The 7,118-nt window shown below is 40.3% G+C and overlaps 1 protein-coding gene across 1 annotated transcript in view; it reads right to left on the reverse strand.

The window, feature by feature from the left end:
- Positions 1-6,774, reverse strand: part of MAGED1 (MAGE family member D1) — a 106,826-nt gene extending 100,052 nt beyond the window's left edge. The window contains exon 1 of the mRNA XM_007991744.3: positions 6,729-6,774. The gene's annotated coding sequence lies outside the window, so the exon portion shown is untranslated. The remainder of the gene's footprint in view (positions 1-6,728) is intronic.
- Positions 6,775-7,118: the final 344 nt, after the last annotated feature.

Below are 7,118 nucleotides of genomic sequence, written 5' to 3' on the forward strand. Positions count from 1 at the left end.
ATCTCTCTATAAAATTATAAAGAAAAAATTTAGGGGCCAGGGGCGGTGACTCACACCTGTAATCCCAGCACTTTGGGAGGCCAAGACGGGCAGATCAAAAGGTCAGAAGTTTGAGACCAGCCTGACCAACATGGTGAAACCCTGTCTCTACTAAAAATAACAAAAAAATGAAATGGGCGTTGTGGCACACGCCTGTAATCCCAGCTACTCTGGAGGCTGAAGCAGGAGAATCGCTTGAACCCGGGAGGCGCAGGTTGCAGTGAGCCAAGATCGCGCCACTGCACTCCAACCTGGGTGACAGAGCAAGACTCTGTCTCAAAAAAAAAAAAAATACGCTGGGCGTGGTGGCTCAGGCCTGTAATCCCAGTACTTTGGGAGGATCTGGTGGGCAGATCACTTGAGTCCGGAGTTTGAGACCAGCCTGACTAACATGGAGAAACTCCGTCTCTACAAAAAATACAAAATTAGCCAGGCATGGTGGTGCACGCCTGTAATCCCAGCTACTTGGGAGGCTGAGGCAGGAGAATCACTTGAACCCGGGAGGCAGAGGTTGCAGTGAGCCAAGATCACGCCATTGCACTCCAGCCTGAGTGACAGAGCAAGACTCCACCTCAAAAAGAAAGAAAAAAGGAATTACTGTTTATCTTACTAAGTATAATAATGACGCGGTGGTTACTTAATGCACCTATGAATTAGGGATACATACTGAGTTATTTACCTGTGTAATGACATATCTGGGATGTGGAAAAAAATGGGTGAGAATAGATAAAACAAAACTTGCCAGTTTTGGCAAAATGTTGTTAATTATTGAAGCTGGGGAATGGATACATGCATGTTTACTTTACCATTTTTTTTTTTCTAAGGCAGGGTCTCACTCTGTCGCCCAGGCTGGAGTGCACTGGTGCAATCACAGCTCTCTTCAGCCTCAAACTCTCTGGCTCAAGTGATCCTCCCACCTCAGCCTCCCAAGTAGCTGGGACTACAGGCACGTGCCACCATGTCCAGCTAAATTTTAAATTTTTTGTGGAGATGAGGTCTCACTTTGTTGCCCAGGCTGGTCTAAAACTCCTGGGCTCAAGTGGTCCTCCCACCTCGGCCTCCCAAAGTGCTGGGATTACAGGGGTAAGTCACTGTGCACAGCCTATTTTACTATTTTCTACTTTGAATATATTTGAAAATGTATGTAACAAAAGAGAAAAGACCCAGAAGCCAATGTGAATGTGAATGGGCTCCCACTTGCCATGACTGGACAGTTGGAAAAACAGAAGAAATAATGACCGCAATGGATTGAAAAGTACTAAATATATAAATATTCACAAGTTCAACAAAGGAGAGAATATAGCACCAATAAAATCCCCAAAAACTTAACAATACATTAATCTAGGTTGGATGATAGTTTTAAATACCAGCTTACAAATTTGAAAAGATTAGGTATTCGTTAATATTAGGGAATCATTAATTTTCCTTAGTGAGATAATGGTGATTAATTACTACAAAGTAATGCTAATATTAGGAGATGAACACTGAGATATTTAAGGGTGATGTGTCATGATATCTGCTCCCTAAACTGATCTGTTAGATGGTATCTCAATCAAAATGCCAAGAAGAATGTTTGTGGAAATTGACTAGCTCTAAAACGTATTTGGAAAAAGACCAGGAATAACCAAGGCATTATTGAAGAAAAAGAACAAAAGTGTTAAGACTCACATAACCATACATAAGGTATGTTGTAAAGTTACATTAATTAAGACAGTGGTATTCATACAAGGATAGACAAACCCAACTGAACAGAATTCAGAACTAAATCAAATTATTGATTTATATATTTGAGTTAATGAAAATGATGGCACTACAAAAGGGAAAGAATGATCTTTTCAATAAGTGGTTTGAGGTTGACTGAATGTCCACTTCAACAACCAAAAAAATGGGCCTTTACACATACCCATACTCACAATATACACAAAAATCAATTGCAGATTATAAATATAAATACGAAAGGTTAAACAATAACACAGCCTAGGAAAATACCTTCATTACCTTGGGAAATATAAAGATTTCCTAATCAGTACAAAGGAGCACTAACCATAAATGAAAAAAAAATAATGAAGGGAATGATATTAGAATTCAGATATTCAGTTCATCAAAAGACACCATAAAGAGACTGAAGATACAAGCCACTGAGATTTGTAATACATATATCTGACAAAGCATTTACATCCTTAATATAGAAAGAGCTCCTATAAATCAATTTTAAAAAGTTAGCCCAGGAGAAAAAGTAGTCAAAAGATTTGAACAGGCACTTCATAAAAATTATCCAAGGCCGGGCACGGTGGCTCAAGCCTGTAATCCCAGCACTCTGGGAGGCCGAGATGGCTGGATCACGAGGTCAGGAGATCGAGACCATCCTGGCTAACACGGTGAAACCCCGTCTCTACTAAAAAATACGAAAAACTAGCCGGGCGAGATGGCGGGCGCCTGTAGTCCCAGCTACTCGGGAGGCTGACGCAGGAGAATGGCGTAAACCCGGGAGGCGGAGCTTGCAGTGAGCCGAGATTGCGCCACTGCACTCCAGCCTGGGCGACAGAGCGAGACTCCGTCTCAAAAAAAAAAAAAAAAAAAAAAATCCAAAACACTAACAAACTTATGGAAAGGTCCATCATCAGAGAAATGTGAAATAAAACCACAGTGAGATACCATTCATAACCATTAGAATAGCTACCAAAACAAAGACAAGTGTTGGCAATATTCTAGAGCAACTTACACTCTGAAAAATTTCTGGCCGGGTGCAGTGGCTCACGCCTGTAATCCCAGCACTTTGGGAGGCAGAGGCTGGAGAAGCACGAGGTCAGGAGTTCGAGACCAGCCTGGTCAACATGGTGAAACCCCATCTCTACCAAAAAAAAAAAAAATTAGCTGGGCATAGTGTCAGTCACCTGTAATCCCAGCTACTCGGGAGGCTGAGGCAGGAGAATCACTTGAACCCGGGAGGCGGAGGTTGCAGTGAGCTGAGATCACGCCACTGCACTCCAACCTGGGCGACAGAGCAAGACTTTGTCTCAAAAAAAAAAAAAAAAAAAAATTCTGTTTGGAGTGTTCTCGTACAATCACCTTGGAAAGCTGGCTGGCAGTATTTACTAAAATTAATCATATACATAACCTGTGATGCAGCTATTCTACTCTTAGGTATATGTCCCACAGAAATGTGTGAATATGTCACCAAAAGACATGTACTAGAGTGTTCACAATACTATTTGCAAGCTGAAAATGGAAACGACAAAAATGTCATCTACAATAAAAGGGTAACTACACTGTGGTACATTCATACAATGGAATAGCAATGAAAATAGAGTAATTACTACTACACTCAATGACATGGATGAATCTCAAAAACAAATCCTTAAGCCAAAAAATTAACACAAACTGTGTTACTTTTTAAAGTTTAAAAACAGACAAAATTATTACTACACAGTGACAGAGGCCAGGATTGTGATTAATTTGGAATAGTAACAAATAGGGAATACATTTAGGGTCTTTCAAAATTTCCCGATCTTGATGCTGGTTACACAGCTGAGTTCACTTTGTGAAAATGCTTTGAGCTGGCCGGGTGCAGTGGCTCATGCCTGTAATCCCAGCACTCTGGGAGGCCAAGACAGGTGGACCACGAGGTCAGGAGTTCAAGACCAGCTTGGCCAACATGGTGAAACCCCGTCTCTACTAAAAGTAAAAAAACCAGCCAGGCGTGGTGGCACGCGCCTGTAATCCCAGCTACTCAGGAGCCTGAGGCAGGAGAATCGTTGGAACCCAGGAGGCGGAGGTTGCAGTGAGCCAAGATTTCACCACTGCACTCCAGCCTGGGCGACAGAGCAAGACTCCGTCAAAAAATTAACTAAGTAAATAAAACGCTTTGAGCTGTACACTTATGATAATGTGCACTTTTCTGCATGTATTTACATTTACTTAAAATAATGCCTGCAAGTGTCAAATGGTTCAGCCAAAATAGATCAAGAAATAGATGGATGGATGGATAAATCGATGGACGGATGAATGGATGGATGGATGGATGGATGGATGGATGGAGAAAGAGAATGAGTAATAGAGAGAGTGAGATAATATGGCAAAGGTTAACAGTTGTTGAATCTAGGTCCAGAATATAAAAGTTTTCATTGTACTCTTCTTTCAACTTCTGCTTAATTTTTTATTTAAAAATATTCTGGTAAAAAGAGGCATTATCCATGCCTCTCAGAGCTTAATATTTGTAATTAGGGAGTAATTCAAGCACCTGATATGATCTAAGTTGTAAAAGAAGCACAAAAAATAAAACTTCTATACCAAGATTGTTTTATAAAATAATAAAATATTCTGTATATTTCCTATTTCTCATTAAGAAACAGAGACAGAGAGAACCAGACCAGGACTGAGTGTCTGAAAAACCTTAACTCCATAAACTGTACCACAGTTTAGCAAGTTACTACATACCTCCTAGTCTTGGTTTTAGCATCAGTAAAATGACAATGATAATACTGACCTTAGAGAATGGTTTTGAGCATTAGGGAGAAAACCATATTTTAAAGTTTTATCTGTTATAAACAAGCACTGCGTTCATTTCACTTTACCATACCAAATATTTATGGACAACATATTATGAACACATAGTGATAAGAGCAGCGAAAGAGATAATCATATATGCCATGGGTTGGCACACAATGCGCTAGCAGTCAACAAACTGACGATGAGGTGGGTATGGAGACAGTGATATGTCTTACTAGAGAGGCTGACAAGTCGCCTAAATGGTAGCAAGAAGCTAGCCAGAAGGAAGAGAATATGAGAAATTTATGTGAATGGATCAAGTTATCTGAGTATGCAGAGCGTTGAATTAATACTATGCAGAAAAGTGACCACTAGGGGAATGGGAAAGTGGGGGCGGGTTAGGAAACAGAGTGAACAAATGCAGAGACTATGACATAAATTTTTTTTTCCCATTAATATCTGCATAGTGTGTGCCCCCACTTCCTTCAGGTCCCTGCTCAAATATCACCTTACCAGTGAAGCCTTCCTGCCCATCCTATCTAAAATAACAGAGCCTCTCCACATTACAACCTATTATATATTTATCTTTTTTTTTGTTTTTTTCTTTTTTATTTCTTCATATCTTTTGGTTTTGTTCATTTATTTTAACCCCAGTGCCACTTGCCAATATATATTGATTATATATTAAGTTATTGTCTGTCCCCCAGCTAAAGTTTAAAAGACTTTGTTTTTGTTATCCACTGTTGTATCCTTAGTGCTGAGAACACTGTCTGGCAAATAAAAATTATTGAATAAAAAATCATTGAATGAATGGATGGATGCACAGTGGGCTGAAACAAGTATGATAATATTTAAATGCTGTGTAATAATGATTTGAATAGAGTATAAAGAGACATCAGCAATACTCTTTGGAAAAGTTCCTAAGTGTTTTGGTGTCACAAAAGCTCTGCCTCATTGTTTATTCTTAAATAAAAACTGTACACGGCCTAGAAAAGATAATCACCCCTTATTTTGGCAAGCATAACACACAGGAAGGAGTCAACTGCTTGTTCAAAGAGAACTTTGGTTAAATTCCTCGTTAGATCCTGATAGAGCCTGGAAAACACTGATTCTCACCATAAATTTAATGATCATTTGGTAAAGGCAATAGTAAGTTGTGATTATTATTTAATAACTAATGTTCTCACAAGATAAATTTGACATGGTCACAACTGTAAAAGTACATTTCACATTGCAATAGATAGATTATGTAATACTTGCAAAGCTCTGAGAAAAAGTCTTTGTCTGAAAAATGTCAGCTTGCTGTTTAATGTTGCTATCAGAGACCAGAAAAGAAACTGCATAATAAACTCAACTCTAATATAAAGTAATAAATTTGTGATTCCTCCACTAAGAGAAGTTTTACAGGGGATGGGAAAGCTTACGCTGAAACTGACACCAGGTTATAAGTATAATCCACTATGTCTGCCCCCCAGAATTTGAGGATTCAATTCTATGGCAACAGAAAAAAATAAATGCAATGTGTAGAAGACTGAAATCTGTGCAATAGTATCTAAATGATGTGTAATTTTGTTTAGAGTTAAAAAAATAAAAAAACATAATTTGGACAAGTACCTATGTCTCTTAGGGCTCTAAGGTTTCTGCTTCTTTGCTTATACTTTAAACGAACCAAAAAAAAAAAAAAAAAAAAAAAGCCTTGACCTTGAAGTCACACCTACTGTTGCAAAGTACGTAATTTATTGGTCTCTGCGGGAGGGGAATAGGAAAGACCAAAGGCCAGCAGGGGGAGTAAAACAGTGTAGGAAGGGGCTTGCAAAGAGTCGCAGGTTAAAAGGATGGGGGGCAGAAGGCGGAGGTGAGAGGTAGGAGGTAGGAGTGACCTGTGGTAGAGGGAATGGCCCTGGCTCAGACCAGAGAAGAGGATCCGGGATAAAGAGGAGAGGTGAAGCATGACCGGGAGTCAAGCGGATAAAAGGACCACAAGAGTCAGGAGGTGGGGCAGGAGCGGGCTCCCCATCTCCGGAGGAGAAGGGAGGAGATGGTGAGCAGATCAGAACCACAGGCGCCAGAAGCATCCATCATACAACGTTCGCGGGGATGAATTCTCCTTTCCACCCCACGTTGAGGCACAAAAGGAGGTTTCCCTGGAGTGTATGGGGATTTATTTGTGAGAATTACCAAGTCCCCTTCTTTACACTCACCTTGACGAAGAAGGCAGCGACGATGGCGTGACCGGAAGTGCTGTCCTCTTTTGTTTGGCGGAAGCTTTAGCTTCTGCAGCCGCCACCCCCTCCTTCACTTCAGGCAACTTCCTGTGCCTCTCTAGCAAGCTCTGCAATGCTCTATCTCATTGACTCCCTCAATAGATGAACACATACATTGTGATGTAAACCGGCTGGGAGACAGAATCACTAACTTTTTACAAATCCTAATTCTAGTCGTGCCAGGAACTGCAGTATCTCTGCCAAATCCCTCATGTACAATTCGCCACCTCTCCTTGTTGATTCGCCTTAGGAATATCTCCCTTCATCTTAATCCCTTAACTCAGGCCTCATTTTCTCTGTCTTGGACGTCTACAGTTACATATTTTC

This window comes from Chlorocebus sabaeus, chromosome X (genome assembly GCF_047675955.1).
Source record: "Chlorocebus sabaeus isolate Y175 chromosome X, mChlSab1.0.hap1, whole genome shotgun sequence".
In the NCBI taxonomy this organism is placed as follows: Eukaryota; Metazoa; Chordata; class Mammalia; order Primates; family Cercopithecidae; genus Chlorocebus; species Chlorocebus sabaeus.